General features: G+C 40.3%; 1 long non-coding RNA gene across 4 annotated transcripts in view; it reads left to right on the top strand.

Moving 5' to 3' along the window:
* Positions 1-21438, top strand: part of LOC110256070 (uncharacterized) — a 40004-nt gene that overhangs the window by 2574 nt on the left and 15992 nt on the right. The window contains exons 2-3 of one of the 4 annotated variants that reach the window (XR_014821640.1): positions 3340-4378; positions 21232-21425. This is a non-coding gene — a long non-coding RNA (uncharacterized LOC110256070). Of the gene's footprint in view, positions 1-3339; positions 4379-15478; positions 15930-19250; positions 21426-21438 lie in introns of those variants that run through there. The other 3 variants (XR_014821641.1, XR_002337297.2, XR_014821643.1) reach the window with 3 other exon arrangements.

The raw sequence follows: 21438 nt of genomic DNA, 5'->3' as shown, positions 1-21438 counted from the left end.
TGTATAAAATAGGAAAATTGTATTTGCATTTGCCTGTCTTTAGAAATTTTCTGAAAGATAAAACTTTTCCTTTCAAAAATCAGCTGTAGGAGTTGCTGTCAAGGCTCAGTGGTAACCAACCCATCTAGGAACCATGAGGATGTGGGTTCGATCCCAGGCCTCACGTAGGGGGTTGTTAGGGTTCTGGCATTGCTGTGGCAGTGGTCTGGCTCAGCAGTAGTGACAGCTCTAATTTTACCCCTAGCCTGGGAACTTCCATATGCTGCAGGTGTGGCCATAAAAAGACAACCCCCCCCCAAAAAAAAATCAGCTCTATTTGACTTATAACGGCATGTATATGAAGTCTAGATTTGAGAAGTTATGACATGTGTGCACTTGTAAAACTATCATAATGAGGATTGTCAATATAGCCGTCAACCTCAAAACTTTGCTTGCTGTAGTTTGTAGTTTCCTCCCTCCTATTTTTCCTTCCTTTGATTCTAAAGCAACCACTAATCTGCTTTTCTGTTATTTTACATTAGTTTGCATTTTCTAGAATTTTATATATCATCATATAGTTATGTACTCTTTTTTTTTTTCCCCCCAGAGGGACATGGTCTGATTTCGTAATTTTTTTGAGATTGATTCATGTTGCTGGTATCAATAATTTATTCCTTTTATTAGCTGGGAATTATTATACCACAGTTTGTTGATATTCACCTATTGATGGATGTTTGGATTGTTGCAGTTTTTTGTCTTCTACTAATAAAGCTACTATGAATGTGGACAAGTCTTTTTTTAATTAAAAAATTTTTAAATCGTAATGTTTATTAACTTTAAAAAATTATAGTTGTTGTTTTACAGTGTGCCATTTTCTGCTGTAGAGCAAAGTGACCCAGTTAATACATACATACCTATATATACACACACATGTATATACATTTCCTTTATATTACTTTTCATCATGTTCTATCCCAGAGACTGGATATAGTTCCCTGTACTGAACAGTAGGGACTCATTGCTTATCTATCCTAAATGTAATAGTTGGCATCTACTAACCCCAACCTCCCAGTCCGCCCCACTCCTCCTACCCTTACCCATCCACCTAGCAACAACAAGTCTTTTCTTTATGTCTGTGAGTCTCCGTTTTGTAGGTTGGTTTATTTCTGCCCTATTTTATTTATTTACTTATTTTGCTTTTTAGGGCTGTAGCCATGGCATATGGAGGTTTCCAGGCTAGAGTTCACATTGGAGCTACAGCTACTGGCCTATGCTACAGCCATAGCAACACCGGATCTGAGCTGAGTCTGAGACCTAAACCACGCCCATGGCAATTTGGATCCTTGGCCCTCTGAGTGAGATACAGATGAAACCCACATCCTCATGGTTCCTACACAGTTTCGTTACCTCTGAGCCATGACATGAACTCCCTCTGCCATATTTTAGATTGTGTATGTAAGTGATTTCACTCAGTATGCTTATCTCTGATTGCATCCATTTTGCTGCAAGTGGCAGTTTCGTTTTTATTATGGCAGAGTAGTGTTCCATGGTGTATAGGTATCACATCATGATAATTCATCTGTTGATGGACATTTAGTTGTTTCTGTTTCTTGGCTGTTATGAATAGTGCTGCAGTGAACATAGGGGTACGTGCATGTCTTTGCATTATAATTTTGTCCAGACAAATGTCCAGGAGTGGGATTGCTGGATCATGTGGTAGTTCTATATTTAGTTTTTTTGAGGAACCCATACTGTTTTCCATAGGGGTACCGATTTACATTCCAGTCATTGGTGTAGGACTGTTCCCTTTTCTCCACATCCCCTCCAGCATTTGTTACTTACAGACTTACTAAGGACGGACATTCTGACTGCTGTGAGGTGGTACCTCATTGTGGTTTTGATTTGCATTTCTCTAATGATTAGTGATGTTGAGCACTTTTTCACGTGCCTCCTTAGGCCATCCTTAAGTCTTCTTTGGAGAAACGAGTGGAATTGTTGGACAGTATGATTGGTATATGGTTAGCTTTCTAAAAAACTGTTAAAACTGTTTTGCATAGTGATTGTACCATTTTACATTTCCACCAGCAGTGTCTGAAACACGTTCCTCCACATCCTCTCTAGCATTTGACATGATCAGTCGTTTTACAAGTCTATCGCACTGTAAAGATAGCTGTGTCAGTCTTTAAAATTTTTCCATTCTAACAGGTCTGTAGTGGCATTCCATTATTATTATTATTTTTATTTATTTATTTATTTGGTCTCTTTGCCTTTTCTAGGGCTGCTCCCTTGGCATGTGGAGGTTCCCAGGCTAGGGGTGTAGTTGGAGCTGTAGCCGCCGGCCTACGCCAGAGCCACAGCCCCCCAGCAACGTGGGATCCGAGCCGCGTCTGCAACCTACACCACAGCTCATGGCAACGCCGGATCCTTAACCCACTGTGCTGGGCTGGGGATTGAACCTATGTCCTAGTGCTCCAGAGACACTGCCAATCCTGTCACGCCACAGTGGGAACTCTTTGCTATCTATATATCTTTTTTAGTGACTTGTCTGTTCCAATATCATCACATCTTCTGATCCATGAACAAGGTATATATCTTTCTAGTAGTTTAGTCCTTTGAAAATTTCAGCACTGTTTTGTACTGTTCAGTGATTAGGTCTTTTTACTTTTTTATGTTTGTCCCTAAGTATTTCATAATTTGTAATGTTTTTGTATGTTTTGAAAATTCAAGTATTTATTTTCTTAATTTAAAAAAATTTTCTTGGCGTTCCCGTCAGCTCAGTGGTTAACAAATCTGACTAGGAACTATGAGGTTTCAGGTTTGATCCCTGGCTTCCCTCAGTGGGTTAAGGATCCAGCGTTGCGTGAGCTGTGGTGTAGGTCACAGGCGTGGCTCGGATCTGATGTTGCTGTGGTTCTGGTGTAGGCTGGTGGCTACAGCTCCGATTAGACCTCTAGTCTGGAAACCTCCATATGCCACAACTGCGGCCCTAGAAAAGACAAAAAAAAAAAAAAAAAAAAAAAATTTATGGTGTCACCCAAGGCATGTAGAAATTCCCAGGTCAGAGATCCAGTCAGAGCCCAAGCTTTGACCTCTGCCACAGCAACACTGAATCTTTAACCCCCTGTGCTGGGCCAGGGTTGGAACCAGTGCCTCTACAGAGACAAGCAGATGATGAACCCATTATTTCGCAGCGGGAACTCCTAAAATTCAATTTTTAATTACTCCTTGCTGGTGTATAGAAATAAAACTGAGGAGTTCCAGTCGTGGCGCAGTGGTTAACAAATCCAACTAGGAACCATGAGGGTGCGCGTTCTATCCCTGGCCTTGCTTAGTGGGTTAAGGATCTGGTGTTGCCGTGAGCTGTGGTGTTGGTCGCAGATGTGGCTTGGATCCCGCGTTGCTGTGGCTCTGGTGTAGGCAGGTGGCTGCAACTCCAATTCAACCCCCAGCCTGGGAACCTCCATATGCCGCGGGAAGCAGCCCTAGAAAAGGCAAAAAGACAAAAAAGAGAAAGAAATAAAACGGATATTTTTGTAATGATCTTGTGTTCTGCAACCTAAGTAACTTAGTTGTGGTGTTTTGTTGTTTTTGTAGATCTCAAATTTTTGCCATAGACAGTTATATTGTCTGTGAATATAAAGTTTTAACTTCTTTTTTTCTCCTGCTTTTGTTTATCTTGCCTGATTGCACTGGTTTGAACTTTCAGCCCAGTGTTGAATAGAAATGCTAAGAGCAGGCGTTCCCACTGTGCAGCAGCAGGTTAAGGAATCTGGTTGCTGCAGCTGCGGTATATAGGTTGCAGCTGTGACTCAGATTTGATTCCTGGCCTGAGAACTTACATGTGCTTCGGTTGGGAGTGGGGGAAAAATGGTAAGAACAGACATCTTTGTGTTATTTCTGATCTTATAGAGCAAAGAATTTTTTCACCATTAAGTATAATGTTAGTCGTAAGTTTATTTTTTCATAGATGCCCTTTATCAGACTGAGGAGTTTATTCCTATTCCTCATTTGCTGAGTGTTTTGGTCAGGAATGGATACTGGATTTATCAGATGCCTTTTCTTCATTTATTGAGATGATCATCAGGTTGGTTTATATAATGAATTACAACATCATTAATTACAATGGTTGATTTTTAGATATTACACCAAACCTGCATTCCTGTGATAAACCCCAGTTGTTATATATTGCCCTTTAAAAACGGTTTTTGGTTTGGATTGCTAAGGTTTTATTTAAAGTTGTTTTGCATTTATGTTCATGAGCTCATGCCTGAAAGTTCTGGAGTGATGAGATGTTAATAGCATCAGAAGTTTTTCTTCTGTGGCCCTAAGGACAAGATAGAACAGTTGGAATTCACAATAGATCTTCAAGAAGGAGTGGATACGAAATGGCAGTATGAAGGTAAATATAAAAGACTTATTTCTCTTAATTTCTCTAAAAACCTTACAAATGTTTAAAGCAAAAATTATAATTGTGGAATCAATAATAATATATTAGGAGTTCCTGTTGTGGCTTAGCAGGTTACGAGCCCGACTGGTATCCATGAGGATATGGGTTTGATGCCTGGCTTCACTCAGGGCATTAAGGATCCAGCATTGTCATGAGCTGTGGTGTAGGTTGCAGACGTGTCTCGCATCCCACATTGCTGTGGCTGTGGCGTAGTCCGGTGGCTGTAGCTCCAATTTAACCCTGGGAACTTCTATATGCTATAGGTTCGCCCCTAAAAAGCAAAAACAAAAAAGCATATATATATACTCATATCATACATGGTAAATATAGCATAAGAGGCAGAGTGATACAGTATTAATTTGCAAAATATCTTGAGAAGCTGAAAAGACAATAATATATATGGTAAGTGCTATAAAAAATAATTCAAAGTAGTTCCTATTGTGGTGCCGTGGAAACGAATCTGACTAGCCATGTGGATGCGGGTTGGATCCCTGGCCTTAATCAGTGGGTCAGGGATCCAGTGTTGCCATGAGCTGTGGTGTTGGTCATCGCATGGTTTGTATCTGGCATTGCTGTGGCTGGCGTAGGCTGGCAGCTGCAGCTCTGATTCAACGCTTAGCCTGGGAACTTCCATATGCTATGGATATGGCCCTAAAACAGCAAAAAAAAAAAGTAATCAAAGAGGTATAGATAGCTAAAAGTCAGTAGATAACTAAAATGAAATTCTAAAAATTATTCATTTAATCCAAAAGAAGGCAGGAGAGGACAAGAGTAGTTGTGCTCCCAAATCTCTCAAGGAGAGATTGGAAGCTCAATAAGACCTAATTTTACGGTGTTCTCTTGTGTAGCAGATTAAGGATCTGGTGTCACTGCTCTAGCGTGGGTTCAGTCCCTGGCCCAGGAACTTTCAAATGCTGTGTGTGTGACCCCCAAAAATATATGTTCAATAATTTCTTTTTTTCTCTTTTTTCTTTTTTTTTGCTTTTTAGGGCCACATCCACGGCATATGGAGGTTCCCAGGCTAGGGGTTGAATCAGAGCTGTAGCTGCTGGCCTATACCACAGCCACAGCCACAGCAACTCGGGATCTGAGCCGTGTCTGCAACTTACACCAATGCTCGCAGCAACGCTGGATCCTTAACCCACTGAGCAGGTCCAGGGATTGAACCTGCGTCCTCATGAATGCTAGTCAGATTCATTTCCTCTGAGCCATGAGGGGAACTCCCAATAATTTCTCATTTAAATATCTCTGCTTACTAAAGTGACATTTTAGCTGCCAAGCATTGCTGGTAAGACAATTCTCAATTTGATTTCAATTGGGTAACTACCTGATAAAAAAAATTAATAGTCTTAAGGAGTTCCTCCTGTGGCACAGTGGGTTAAAGACCCAGAGTTGCCACAGTTGTGGCATAGGTGCAGCTGTAGATTGAATTTAGTCCCTGGCCCAGAAACTTATATTTCTGTGAATGCTAGTATTCAGAGGAATATAGCATTCTGGAGGCTCATTATTTACTATTTAAAATTACTCAATACATGAAAAATAAGGAACGCTTATTGTTACTCAAGGGATGATCAGTGAAGATTATCCCAGAGATGGCCTAGATATGTAAATTAGCAAAGAGTTTTATTGTTTTTCTATAACAGGTAAAAATTTCAAGGCTTCTATTATAACTGTGTTCAAGGATGATAAGAAAATATGTGACTAAAAAAGGAAATTTCAGCAAAATGCTTAAACTAAGAAGGAACCAAATGGACAGTTTGGAACTGAAAAAATGCAATATCTGAAATAAAAATTAACTGGATTAGCTTAGTAACAGAAGGACCAGTGAACCTAAAGTTAGCTAAATAGAAGGAAAGAGAGAAATAGGTATTTTTAAAAGGTAAATATAGCCTCAGGGGAAGCTGTGAGATAGTATCCATATCAGAAGTTCCAGCACATTTGCTGTACAGCAGAAGTTGACCGAACAATCATCTATAATAAAGAAAGAAACCAAACGAAACCAAAAAAAGGTCTGGTGTACATGTAAAGGTAGTTCCAGAAAGGGAGAAATAGAAAATGGGGTCGGAGAACATGTGAAGAATGACTACAAGTTTGTCATATTTTGTGGAAGACAAATGTATGATAGTCCAGTGAAAGTAAGCAAATAAATACAAAGAGAATAAATACTTGGGTCCATTATAATCAAATTGCTGAAGAATCAAAGGAAAAAAACATTGAAAACTGCATACATACATTTTAACAAATGGACGAATCATATACAAGTGAATAACCTTTCAAAACACTGACTTTTCATTAGAAATAACAGAAGCTAGAAGACCAGCAAGATTAAAATGCTCAAAGAAGAATAAAGCCAATGCAGAATTATATATTAGTGAAAACATCTTCCTGCAATGAAAGTGAGGGAGTTCTTTTGTGACTGCAGTGGTGTGGGTTCAGTCCCAGGCCTAGGAACTTGCACATGCTGTGAGCATGGCAAAAAAGAAAATTAAAAAAAAGTGAAATAAGGACATTTTCAGATAAAAGGAAAATTAGTAGATTTTACAATAGGGAATGCTGTAGAAATTTCAGGCTGAGAGGAAATATAGTATGACATAAATGTTGATAAATAGTATGTAAATGATTAAAAGTAAATATTTCCCATTGAGAACTATGTCTAGATACTCATGTCGCAACAGAAGAAAGGGTGGGGGAAAAAACTGTAACTGCAATGTATACATCTGAGGATAACCTGACCACCTTGCTGTACAGTGGGAAAAAAAAAAAAAAAAAAAGTAAAAAAAAAAAATAAATATTTCCTTTTTAATCTCTTTAAAAGTATATGCTTAAAACAAAAGTTATAACATTGTATTTTGTGGTTAATAGCATGTATATGTGACACAGCATAAAGTATGACAACTGAAACATTGGAGTGTTCAGCAGAAGATTGGCAGGCAGAAGAAAGGAACGATGACCTTTTGAAGATAAGGCAATTAAGTGATCCAGTCTGGGAGTTCCCTTGTGGCCCAGTGGGTTAAGGCTCTGGCTTAGTCACTGCTGTGGCTCTTGTTATAGCTGCGGTGCAAGTTCAGTTCCTGGCCTGGGAACCTTCGCATGCCTCGGGTGTGCCCCACCTCCAAAAAAATTATCTAGCCTTAGGAGCAGAACGAAAAAAGAATGAAGAAAAATGACTAGAAAGAGTTCCCATCATGGCTCAGCGGTTAATGAACCCGACTAGCATCCACGAGGATGCTAGTTCGATCCCTAGTCTCGCTCAGTGGGTTAAGGATCTGGCGTTGCCTAGATCTGTGGTATAGGTTGCAGCTGTGGCTTGGATCCCGTGTTGCTGTGGTGTAGGCTGGTGGCTATAGCTCTTATTGGATCCCTAGCTTGGGAATTTCCATGTGCCTCGGGTGCAGCCCTAACAAGACGAAAAGAAAAAAAGAAAATAAAAATGGCTAGAGCTCAGGGACCTATGGGATACCATCAGACATAGCAACGCATGTGCTACTGGAATCCCAGATAGAGAGAAAAAAAGAAAAAGGGCAGCAAAATCATCTGAAGAAATAAATGGCCCCAAACTTTCCAAATCTGAGGAAATACATGTACAAGCTCAGTGCACGCTAAGCAGGATAAACCCAAGGTGATCAAATTATTGAAACTCAAGGACCAAGAGAATTTGAGGAATGCCCACTGTGGCGCAGTGGGTTGAGGGCCTGACTGCAGTGGTATGGGTTGTTGTGAAGGCTCGGGTTTGATCCTCAGCCTAGCACAGTGGGCTAAGGATCTGGCATTGCTGCAGCTGCAGTGTAAGTTGTAGCTACAGCTTGGATTCAATCCCTGGCCCAGGGACTTTCATAGGCTGTGGGTGTGGCCATTAAAAAACAAACAACAAAAGAGAATTTGAAGTAGGAAGAGAGAACTGATTTATCAGTACAAGTGATCCTCACCAAGCTTAGCAGTTGATTTTTCCTTAGAAACCACAGAGACAAGAATTCAGTGGGTTGACATACTTAAAAGTACAAAAAGAGGAGTTCCTGCCGTGGCTCAGTGTTTAACGAATCTGACTAGGAACGATGAGGTTGTGGGTTCAATCCCTGGCCTTGCTCAGTGGGTTAAGGATCTGGCGTTGCCGTGAGCTGTGGTGTAGGTCACAGACGAGGCTCGGATCTGGTGGTGCTGTGGCTGTGGTGTAGGCCGGCAGCTACAGCTCTGATTAGACCCCTAGCCTGGGAACTTCCATATGCCGCAGGTGCAGCTCTAAAAAGGCAAAAAAAAAAAAAAAAAAAAAAAAAGGTACAGAAAGAAAAAACAAGCAAGAAATCCATCTCTGGCAAAACTGTCCTTCAAAAAAGAAGGAAAAATTAAGACATTCTTAGATCGACAATATCAGGGAATTTATTACCAGTAGACCAGCCTAATAGGAAGAGCTACCAGGAATTCTTCAGGCTGAAATGAATGAAAGGACGGTAATTCAAAGCCACAAGAGAAAATGAAGAACACTGGAAAAGCTAACTAACAGGTAAATACAAAAGTTGGTGCTACTGTACTTTAGATTTGGTTTGTAATTTCTCTTTATATGATTTAATAGGCAAAACATAAGACAATAATTATAAATACATGCAAATAGACATTCAACATATTGAGATGAAGTCAGTATCTAAAACAATATGAAGGGGAGGAACAGAAGGTTTTGAAACAAAATGTATATTTATTTATTTTTGTCTTTTTGCTATTTCTTTGGGCCGCTCCCGTGGCATATGGAGGTTCCCAGGCTAGGGGTCGAATTGGAGCTGTAGCCCCTGGCCTATGCCAGAGCCACAGCAACGCAGGATTCGAGCCGCGTCTGCAACCTACACCACAGCTCACGGCAATGCCGGATCGTTAACCCACGGAGCAAGGGCAGGGACCGAACCCACAACCTCATGGTTCCTAGTCGGATTCGTTAACCACTGCGCCACAACGGGAACTCTCAAAATGTATATTTAAAACTAAGTTGATATTCTGCAAAGTAGGTTGCTAGTAACTGCTGAGGTAACCACTATGGGATTAAATTAAGGAGTTCCTGTGTGGCTTATCGAGTTAAGGATCAAGTGTTGTCACTGCTGTAGGCTTGGGTCATTGCTATTGCACAGGTTCCATCTTTGGCCCAGGAATTTCTGCATGTGGCACGTGCTGCCAAAAAGAAGAAAATAACCTAATATATAGGAAAGGTAAGAAAGGAATCAAAATGGTACTATTTAGGGCAAAGATGAAATATATATTTGAAAAAGCAGTAACGGTGGAGTTGAGGAACCAAAAGCATATAAGACGTAAAGGGAAAAATTGCAGGAATAAATCCTTTGTCAGTACTCACATTATATGTAAATGGATTAAACTCTTCTATTAAAAGGTAGAGGTTGATTTCCCATCGTGTCTCAGTGGGTTAAGGACCTGATGTCTCTGTGAGGATGCGTGTTCCATCCCTGGCCTCGCTCAGTGGGTTTAAGCATCTGGTATCACCTTAAGCTATGGCGTAGGTTGCAGATGTGGCTCAGATCCGGTGCTTCTGTGACTTTGGTGTAGGCCTCAGCTGCAGCTCCAATTTGACCACTAGCCTGGGAACTTCCGTATGCTGCAGGTGTGACTGAACAAAGGCAGGAAAATAAAGTACATATGGAACCTTATAGGATAGGCCATGTGTTAGGTAAAAAGCCATAGGAAATTTAACAATTAATACAAAGTACCTTTAAGCACCAGAAATTAATAACAAGGAAAACTGGAAAATTCACAAACATGTGGATTTTAATACTCTTTTAAGCAACCAACAGGTCAAAGAAATCACAAGGGAAAACAGAATACACCTTGAGACCAATGAAAGTAAAAACACTGCTTATCAAAATGTAAGAGATGAAGCACCTGCAGTGCTATGAGGGGCATTTATACCTGCAAATGGATAAAGGAAGAAGATGACACCATGAGTTGCTTCTTGGAAAAGATAAACATAATTGACAAACTTTTTACCTACAGTTGATTTAAGAAAAAGAGAAGACTCAAATAACAAATCAGAAATAACGCTACCAATTTTACAGAAATAAAGAGGACTATGAAAGTACTGTGGACAATGGGACACCAACAAATTGGATAACCTGGATGACATGGACAAATTCCTAGGAACATAAGACTTACCGAGCCGGATTCATGAGGAAATAGAAAATGTGAATAGACATTAACTTATAAGGAAATTGAATTACGAATTAAAATTTCCCAATAACAAAAGCCCAGTACTACATTACTTCAGTGGTGAACTTTCCCAAAGATTTAAAGAATTAACACCAGTCCTTCTCAAACTTTTCCATAAAATTGAAGAAGGAATACTTCCTAATTCATTCCATGAAGACAATATTGCTCTGGTACCAAATCCAGACAAACTAATAAAAAACTGCAGATCAATATTTCTTATGAATATTGATGTGGTAGTCATCCTTAAAATACGGGCATACAGACTTCAGCCTCATACTCAAATTACAAAACACCATGACCAAGTTGAAGTTTTTCCTGGAATGCAAAGATGGTTTCAACATATAAAACTGAATTATAATACATACAACCAAGCAACCCAATTGCAAAAATGGCCAAAAGATCTGAAGAGATATCTTTTTCAAGGAAGACATGCAGATGAAAAGATAGTCAGCATCGCTAATGATTGGGAAAATGTAAATCAAAAACCATGATGAGATGTCACCTCACACCTGCCAGAATGGCTGTTAATCAAAAGAATACAAGTATCAAATGTTGAGAGGATATGAAGGAAAATGAACACTTGTACACTGTTGGTAGGTATGTAAATTGGTGTAACTGGTGTCAAACAGTATGGAGTTTTCTCCAGAAACGAAAAATGTAATTACTGCATGGTCCAATCCAATTCTACTCCTGAGTTTGTATCCAAATGAAGCAAAACCACTAATTTGAAAAGACATATGTACCCCAGTGTCCCACAGCAGCATTATTTACAATTGCCAAGATATGCAAGCAACCTAAACAACAGATGATGGATAAATATGATGTGGTGTATGTATATATACACACAAACCATGGAATACCATTCAGAAAAGAATGAAATTTTGCCACTTACAATGACATGGATGAACTTGGAGAATATTATGTAAATGAAGTAAGTCAGGCAGTGAAAGACAAATATTATATGATAGCACTTATCTGTGGACTTTAAAAAATGCAACACACTAATGACTAGAACAAAAGACACTGACACAGATTAGGGGAATGAATGAGTGGTTGTCCGTGGGGAGACAAGGTGGGAAGGGAATAAAGGGCAGGGGATTAAGAGGTGCAGAGTTCCTTTATGGTGAAGCATGGTGAGGGTCTGCCCTTGTCACTGCAGTGGCTCAGGCCGCTGCTGTGGTGCGGGTTCAATACCTGGCCTGGGAATTTCCATGTGCTATGTTAGGAGTGTGGCCAAAAAAAAAAGAAGTACAAACTCATATGTTTAAAATAAGTTATAAGGATATATTGTACAACACAGGCGATATAGCTAGTACTTTATAACTACAAATGGACCATAACCTTTAAAATTTGTGGATCACTGCATTGTACACCTGTAACATAAAATATTTTACATTAACTTCAATTTAAAGAAAAAAATCACAAGGAGTTCCCTTTGTTGCTCAGAGGTTAATGAACCTGAATAGGAACCATAAGGTTTCGGGATCGGTTCCTGGCCTTGCTCAGTGGGTTAAGGATCCGGTGTTGCTGTGAGCTGTGCTGTAGGATGCAGACATGACTCGAATCTGGCATTGCTGTGGCTGTGGTGCAGGCCGGCAGCTGCAGCTTCAATTCGACCCCTAGCCTGGGAACCTCCATATGCCGTGGATATGGCCCTAAAAAGACAAAAGACCAAAAAAAAAAAAAAATTGTGAGTGGAGTTCTGTCATGGCTCAGAGGTTAACAAACCAGACCTACATCCATGAGGACACAGGTTCGATCCCTGGCCTTGCTCCGTGGGTTAAGGATCCAGCATTGCTGTGAACAGTGGTGTAGGTTGCAGACATTGCTTGGGTCTTGGGTTGCTGTGGCTGTGGTGTAGGCCAGCAGTTGCAGCTCCAATTTGAACCCTAGCCTGTGAACTTCCGTATGCCACAGGTTCGACCCTAAAAAGGAAAAAAAATTGAATACCCATACACTGGCAGTGAGCAATCTGACAAGGAATTTAACAGTTCCACTTACAATTGCATTAAACAGAATAAAATACTTAGCAATAAGTTTAACAAGAAAGTGAATGACAGAGTTCCCTGATGGCCTAGTAGGTTAAGGATCTGGCCTTGCTACTGATGCGGCTTGGGTTTCTGCTGTGGCATGGGTTTGATTTCTGGCCCAGGCACTTCTGCAAGGAGCAGGCATGGCCAAAATGAAGGGAAAAAAAAAAAAAAGAGAGAGAGAGAGAGAAAATGAAAGACTTGAACACTGAAAACTACAGATAACTACAGATAATGCTGAAAGAAATTGAAAACCCAGATAAATGGAACACATCTCCTTTTCATGGGTTGGAAGACAATGTCACAATGTCAGTATTATCCAAAGTGATCTACAGGTTCAGTCTGGTCCCTATGACTATTCCAATGTGTTTTTTGGTGTGAGTAGAAAAACCCATTCTAAAATCCATATGGAATTTCAAGGGACTCTGTATAGAACAACTCTGTGAACAAAGGAAAAGCTTGGGGAACTCAGAATTCCTGATTTCACAACTTAATTCAAAGCTACATTAATCAGAACATTGTGGTATTGGCATAAGGACAGACCTATAGACCAACGGAATAGAATAGAGATCCCAGAAATAAGTTTTCACACATAATAGTTTTCAAAAAGATTTTCTGAAAGGGCGCCAAGATCATTTGGTAGGAAAAGGACAATCTTTTCAATAAATGGTGCTGGAAAAACTGGATATCCATATGTAAGGAATGAAGTTGGAACTTTGCCATGTATCATATAGAGAAATTAACCCCAAATCAATGAAAGCCATATAAATTAAGAGCTAAAATTATAAAACTCGAGAAAATGGGGAAGTCATGACATTCTTAAATATGACAGCAAAAACACAAGGAATAAAAGAAAACACAAATTTGTCTTCATCAAAATGAACCTTTGCTCAGCAAAGGATCCTATCAAGAGAGTAGAAAGACAATCCACGGGATGGGAGAAACTCTTTGTAAATAATATATCTCATGAGGGTTTGATATCCAGAACATAAAAAGAACTCTCAACAGAAAAGCAAAGAATTCCATTCAAAAATGAGCCAAGGAATTTTTTTTTTTTCTTGGCTGCACCTGTGGCATGCAGAAATTCTGAGGCCAGGGATCAAACCCACGTCTAAGCAGTGACCGGAGCCACAGAAGTAACAACGCCAGATCCTTGACCTGCTAAGTCATCAGGAAACTCCTAAAAATGAGCCAGGGACTTGGATGTACCTTTCTCCACAGAAGATATACAAATGACCAGTAAGCACATGAAAAGATGCTCAACATAACCAATCCTTAGGCAAATGCAAATCAAAACTACAAAGAAATACCCCTGCACACCTGTTAGGATGACTATGAAACAGAAAATACGTTTTTGGTGCAGATGTGGGGAGAACGAAACCCTTGTGGATTGCTGGTAGAAGTGTATGTTGCAGCTGCTGTGGAAAACAGTTTTCTGTTCCTCACAAAGTTAAACACGGCTTCACCGTATGTTCTATCAATTCCACTGTTACATATGAACACGAATTGAAAACGGGACTCCAATAACTTGAAGAACAATGTTTCTTGCAGCATTATTCACAACAGCCAAAAGATGGAAACAATCCGAGTGTTTTATCAAGAGATCAGTTCCTAAACACAGTGTGGTATTGATGCAATGGAATATTATTCAGTCATAAAAGGAACAAACTCTCACATATGGTACATCATGAAGGGAACTTGGAAATAGTACGAGCCTGAGATAAGCCAGACATAAAATGACTAATACTGTGTGATTCCAATTATATGATGTACCTCAAATAGGCAAAATCACAGAGACAGAAAGTAAAATAGATGATTAAATAGAGGATATCAAAGGTTGGGGTAAGGGGGTAGCTATTTAATGGATACAGAGTTTCCATCTGAGATGATTTAAAAAAAAGTTCTAGAATTAGCAGTTGATGGTTGTACTAGATTGTAATATACTTATTGCCACTGAATTGTAAACAAAAATAGTTTAAATGATTTTATGTTTCTTTTACCACAAAGGAAACCCTGACAATTTTTAATCCTTCTTTGTTCCCTTCACTTTGAATCGCTCATTTCCATGAGGGCTCACTATGCTCCTAATTAGAAATGGGGACACATGCACATTCGCTGAGCCACAGCTGTGACAACACCAAGTCCTTAGGGGTCACCAGGGAACTCCTGAGTTGCTTATATATTTTGGATATAACCCCTTGTCACTTGCATTATTTCAAAATATTTTCTCCCATTCTGTAGATTCTTTTTTTTTTTTTGCTATTTCTTGGGCTGCTCCCGCGGCATATGGAGGTTCCCAGGCTAGGGGTCCCAGTTGGAGCTGTAGCCACCAGCCTACGCCAGAGCCACAGCAACTCGGGATCCGAGCTGCGTCTGCAACCTATACCACAGCTCACGGGCAATGCCAGATCCTTAACCCACTGAGCAAGGGCAGGGACCGAACCCGCAACCTCATGGTTCCTAGTCGGATTCGTTAACCACTGCGCCACGACGAGAACTCCCCCATTCTGTAGATTCTTTTTTTTATTTTGTTGATGATTTTCTTTGCTGTGCAAAACTTGTAAAGTTTAATTAAGTTCCATTTGTTAATTTTTTTTTCTTTCTTTCTTTCTTTTTTTTTTTTTTTTTTTTTTTTTTTTTTTTTGTCTTTTTGCCTTTTCTAGGCCGCTCCTGCGGCATATGGAGGTTCCCAGGCTAGGGGTCTAGTTGGAGCTGTAGCCGCTGGCCTACGCCAGAGCCACAGCAACGCAGGATCCCAGCCGTGTCTGCAACATACACCACAGCTCATGTCAATGCCAGATCCTCAACCCACTGAGCAAGGCCAGGGATCGAACCTGCAGCCTCATGGTTCCTAGTCGGATTTGTTAACCACTGAGCCACGACGGGAACTCCCCATTTGTTAATTTTTTATTTGATTTCCTTCCTTCCTTCCTTCCTTCTCTCCCTCCCTCCCTCCCTCCTTACCTCTCTCTCTTCCTTTTTTTTTTTTTTCCTTTTTTGGCTGCCGAGAGCATATGGAGTTCCCTGGGGCCAGGGATCAGGTTCGAGCCACAGTTGCAGCCTAAGCCACAACTGTGGCAATACTGGATCCTTAACCCACTGTGCCAGGCCAGAGATCGAACCTGCCCAGAGATGCTGCCGATTCCATTGCACCACAGCGGTAATTCCCGATTTAATTTCTTTTATCTTTGGAGACAGATCCAAGAAGGTATTGCTATGATTTATGTCAAAGACTGTTCCGGCTGTGTTCTCTTCTAGGAGTTTTATAGTTTCAGGTCTGTAAGCCATTTTCAGTTTATTTTTGTATATGACGTCAGGGAATATTCTAAGCTTATTTTATTTTATTTATTTTTATTTTTTTGTCTATTTGCTATTTCTTGGGCCGCTCCCGCGGCATATGGAGGTTCCCAGGCTAGGGGTCGAATCAGAGCTGTAGCCACCGGCCTACGCCAGAGCCACAGCAACGCGGGATCCGAGCCGCGTCTGCAACCTACTGCGAGCTCACGGCAACGCCGGTTGTTAACCCACTGAGCAAGGGCAGGGACCGAACCCGCAACCTCATGGTTCCTAGTCGGATTCGTTAACCACTGCGCCACGATGGGAACTCCTAAGCTTATTTTATATGTGGCTCTCTAGGTGTCCCTGCACCACTTGTTGAAGAGATTATCTTTTCTTCTCTATATATCCTTGCCTCCTTTGTTGTAGATTAATTGACTGTAGGTATGAGGGTTTATTTCTGGGCTCTCTATTCAGTTGCATTCAACTATGTGTCTGTTTTTGCGTCAATACTATACTGTTTGAATTACTGTACTGTAGCTTTGATTATTATAATCAGAAATTTGGAAGGATTATATCTCCAGCTTTGTTTTAATTTTCATAGTATTAATTCTTCCAATCCAGGAGCACAGGATATCTTTCCATTTCTTTGAATCGTCTTCAATTTCTTTCATCAGTGTTTTATAGCTTTCAGAGTATAGATCTTTCACATCCTTGGTTAAGTTTATTCCTAGGTATTTTATTTATTTTTAATGTGATTTTTGAGGGTTTTTTTTTAACTTCTGGATATTTCATTATTAGTGTATGGAAACACAACAGATTTCGGTATATTATATCCTGAAACCTTGCTGAATTCATTTGTTCTAATATATTTTTTTAGGTGGAGACTTCAGGGTTCTTTATCTGTAGTATCATGTCATCTGCAAATAGTGACAGTTTTGCCTCTTGCAGTTTGTTTTTATTTTTTTTCTTTTCGGCCATGCCCATGGCAGGTGGAAGTTCCCAAGCCAGGGACTGAACCTGCACCACAGCAGTGACCCAAGATGCAGCAGTAACAAGCCTGGATCCTCAACCTACTGAGCCACCAGAGAACTCCTTCTCTTCCAAATTTTCTTAATTTTTTTTATTGTAGTTGATTTACAACGTTCTGTCAATTTCTGCTGTACAGCCAAGTGACTCAGCTATACGTCCACATACATTCTTTTTTTCCCACATTATCCTCCATCAAGTGATCAGATATAGTTCCCTGTGCTATACAGCAGGACCTCATTGCTTATCCATTCCAGATGTGGTAGTTTACACCTACTAACCCCAAACTCCCCGTCCATCCCACTTCTTCCCCCTCCCCTTAGCAGCCATAAGTCTGTTCTCCATGTCCATGTATTTGTTTCTTTTCTGTAAATAGGTTCATTTGTGCCATACCTCAGATTCCATGTACAAGTGCTATCATATGGTGTTTGTCTTTCTCCTTCTGACTTACTTCATTTAGTATGAGAGTCTCTAGTTCCATCCATGTTGCTACAATTGGCATTATTTTGTTCATTTTTATGGCTGAGTAGTATTCCATTGTGTATATGCATTACATCTTAATCCATTCATCTGTTGTTGGATATTTAGGTTGTTTCCATGTCTTGGCTGTTGTCAAGAGTGCTGCAGTGAACATACAGGTACATGTATCTTTTTCAATGAAAGCTTTGGATATATGGCCAGGAGTGAGATGGCTGGATCATATGGTAGTTCTTTTTTTTCATATTTTGAGGGCCACACCCACAGCATATGGAGGATCCCAGGCTAGAGGTCGAATTGGAGCTGTAGCTGCCAGCCGACGCCACAGCCACAGCAATGCCAGATCCAAGCTGCATCTGCGACCTACACCACAGCTCATGGCAATGCCAGATCCTTATCCCACTGAGCGAGGCCAGGGATCAAACCTCATGGTTCCTAGTCAGATTCGTTTCCCCTGCACCACATATGGTAGTTCTATATTTAGTTTTCTGAGGAACCTCCATACTGTTTTCCACAGTGGTTGTACCAATTTACATTCCCACCAACAGTAGGAGGGTTCCCTTTACTTCACACCCTCTCCAGCAATTGTTATGTGTAGACTTGCAAATGATGGCCATTCTGGTGTGAATTTGTACCTCACCAGAGTTTTGATTTGCATTTCTTTAATATTAAGTGATGTTGAATATTTTTTTCATGTGCCTGTTGGCCACTGTATGTCTTCTTTGGAGAAATGTCTGTTTAGAGCTTCTATTTTTCCATTGGTGTTTTTTTTTTTGGCTGTTGAGTTGTATGAGTTGTTTGTATATATTGGAGATTAAGTCCTTGTTGGTTGTGATTGCATTGTTTGAAACTATTTTCTCCCATTCTGTGAGTTGTCTTTTTTTTTTTTTTTTTTTTTTTTTTTATGGTTTGCTGTGCAAAACTTCTAAGTTTGATTAGGTCCCATTTGTTTATTTTTATTTCTATTGCTTTGGGAGACTGATCTAAGAAAACAATTGCATGGTTGACGTCAGAGAATGTTTTGCCTATGTTCTCTTCTAGGAGCTTTATGGTGTCTTATGTGTAAGTTTTTAAGCTATCTTGACTTTTTGTTCATGGTGTGAAGGCATGTTCTAGTTTCATTGATTTATATATACCTACAGCTGTCCAGCTTTCCCAGCACCACTTGTGGAAGAGACTTTTTCCCATTTTATATTCTTGCCTTCTTTGTCGAAGATTAATTGACTGTGGGTGTCTGGGTTTATTTCTGGGTTCTCTAGTCTATTCTATTGGTCTGGTATGTCTGTTTTTTGTACCAGTACCACAGCATCTTAATTACTGTAGCTTTAATATTGTCTGAAGTCTGGGAGAGTTATGTCTCCTGCTTGCTTTTTGTTCCTCAGGATTGCTTTGGCAATTCTGGGTCTTTTATGGTTCCACACAATTTTTTCGATTGTTTGTTGTAGTTCTGTGAAGAATGTCATGGGTAATTTGATAGGGATTGCATTGAATCTGTAGATTGCTTTGGGTAGTATGACCATTTTAACGATATTAATTCTTTCAATTCAAGAGTATGAAATATCTTTCCATTTCTTTGAATCCTCTTTAATTTCCTTGATTAATGTTTTGTAGTTATCAGCATATGAGTCTTTCATCTCCTTGGTCAGGTTTATTCTGATGTATTTAATTTTGGGGGGTGTGATTTTAAAAGGTACTGTATTTTTATATTCCTTTTCTAATATTTCATTGTTAGTATACAGAAATGCAACTGATTTTTTTTTTTTGTCTTTTTGTCTTTTTTGTTGTTGTTGTTGTTGTTGTTGTTGCTATTTCTTGGGCCGCTTCCGCAGCATATGGAGGTTCCCAGGCTAGGGGTTGAATCAGAGCTGTAGCCACCGGCCTACGCCAGAGCCACAGCAACGTGGGATCCGAGCCGCGTCTGCGGCCTACACCACAGCTCACGGCAACGCCGGATCGTTAACCCACTGAGCAAGGGCAGGGACCGAACCCGCAACCTCATGGTTCCTAGTCGGATTCGTTAACCACTGCGCCACGACGGAACTCCCAACTGATTTCTGAATGTTAATCTTATATCCTGCTACTTTGCTGAATTCATTGATCACTTGGAATAGTTTTTGTGTGGAGTCCTTAGGGTTTTCTGTATATAGTATCATGTCATCTGCATAGAGTGACAATTTTAACCTCTTCCAATTTGGATACCATTTATTTCTTTTGTTTGTCTGATTGCTGTGGCTAGGACTTCCAATACTATGTTGAATAAAAGTGGTGAGAGTGGGCATCCTTGTCTTGTTCCAGATTTTGGCGGGAAGGCTTTCAGCTTCTCTCTGTTGAATATTATATTGGCTGTGGGTTTGTCATAAATGGCTTTGATTATGTTAAGGTATGTTCCCTCTATACTCATTTTGGTAAGAGTTTTTTTATCATGAATGGATGTTGGATTTTGTCAAATGCTTTTTCGCATCTATTGAGATGATCATGTGGTTTTTGACTTTTCTGTTGTTGATGTGGTGTATGATGTTGATTGGCTTGTGAATGTTGAACCATCCTTGTGAACCTGGGATGAATCTCATTTGGTCCTGGTGTATGATCTTATTTATTTATTGTCTTTTTGCCTTTTCTGGGGCTGCTCCCGTGGCATATGGAGATTCCTAGGCTAGGGGTTTAATCAGAGCTGTAGCCGCCAGCCTAGGCCAGAGCCACAGCAACATGAAATCTGAGCCATGTCTGCAACCTACAACCACAGCTCATGGCAACACCAGATCCTTAACCCACTGAGCAAGGCCAGGGATTGAACCCGCAACGTCACGGTTCCTAGTCAGATTCATTAACCACTGAACCACAACAGGAATTCCTGATCTTTTTTATATGTTGCTGGATTCGGTTGGCTAAAATTTTGTTGAGAATTTTTGCATCTATATTCATCAAAGATATTCACCTATAATTTTCTTTTTTGGTAATATCTTTGTCTGGTTTTGGTATTAATAGGATGACAGTGGCTTCATAGAATGTCTTTGGGAGTTTTCCTTCAACAACTTTTGGAAAAGTTTAAGAAGGATGGGTATAACTTCTTCTTTGTGTGTTTGGTAGAGTTCGCCTGTGAAGCCATCTCTTCTCTTCCAGTTTGGATACCTTTTCTTTCTTTCTTTTCTTTTTTGCTTTTTAGGGCCACACCTGCGGCACATGGAAATTCCCCAGGCTAGGGGTTGAATTAGAGCTACAGCTGCTGACCTACACCACAGCCACAGCAATGCCAGATCCAAGCCACGGCTTAGACCTTCCCCACAGCTCACAGCAACACTGGATCCCTGATCCACTGAGCAAGGCCAGGGACCAAACCCGCATCCTCATGGAGACTAGTCAGATTTGTTTCCACTGAGCCACAATGGGAGCTCCTGGATACTTTTTATTTCCATCTGATTGTTGTGGCTAGGACTTCTAATACTGTGTTAAGTAGAAACAGCGAGAATGGGGATCCTTGTCTTGATCCTGAATTTAGAGGAAATGCTTTCAGCTTTTCAGAGTAGTCTGTTGTGTTATTCAGAGTGGCCCATTGCCTTACTGATATTTTTGTCTGAAAGATCTGTCCATTGATGTCTGTGGGGTTTTAAAGTCTTCTACTATTATTGTATTATTGTCAATTTTTTCCTTTACGTTTGTTCATATTTGCTTTATATATTTGTGTTCCTGTATCGAGGGCTTATATGTTAATGAGTATAATATCCTCCTGTATTTATCCCATTTTCATTTTATAATGCCTTTCTTTTGTTATAGCTGTTTTTTTTTTTTTCTTTTTAGGGCCACACCTGTGGCTGCTGGCCTATGCCACAGCCACAGCAACCCCAGATCTGAGCCTCATCTGTGACCTACACCACAGCTTGCACCAGTGCTGCCTCCTTTAGCCCACTGAGCAAGGCCAGGGAGCGAACCCGCATCCTCATGGACGCTAATCAGATTCCTAACCTGCTGAGCCACAACGTGAACTCCGATAGGTATGTACTTATT

Source organism: Sus scrofa, chromosome 12 (assembly GCF_054392235.1).
Source record: "Sus scrofa isolate SSC_HxYL_T2T_F1_AM1 chromosome 12, Sscrofa_HxYL_maternal_Yorkshire_Landrace_v2.0, whole genome shotgun sequence".
Taxonomy (NCBI): domain Eukaryota; kingdom Metazoa; phylum Chordata; class Mammalia; order Artiodactyla; family Suidae; genus Sus; species Sus scrofa.
This window is presented reverse-complemented; position numbering and strand designations above follow the sequence as displayed.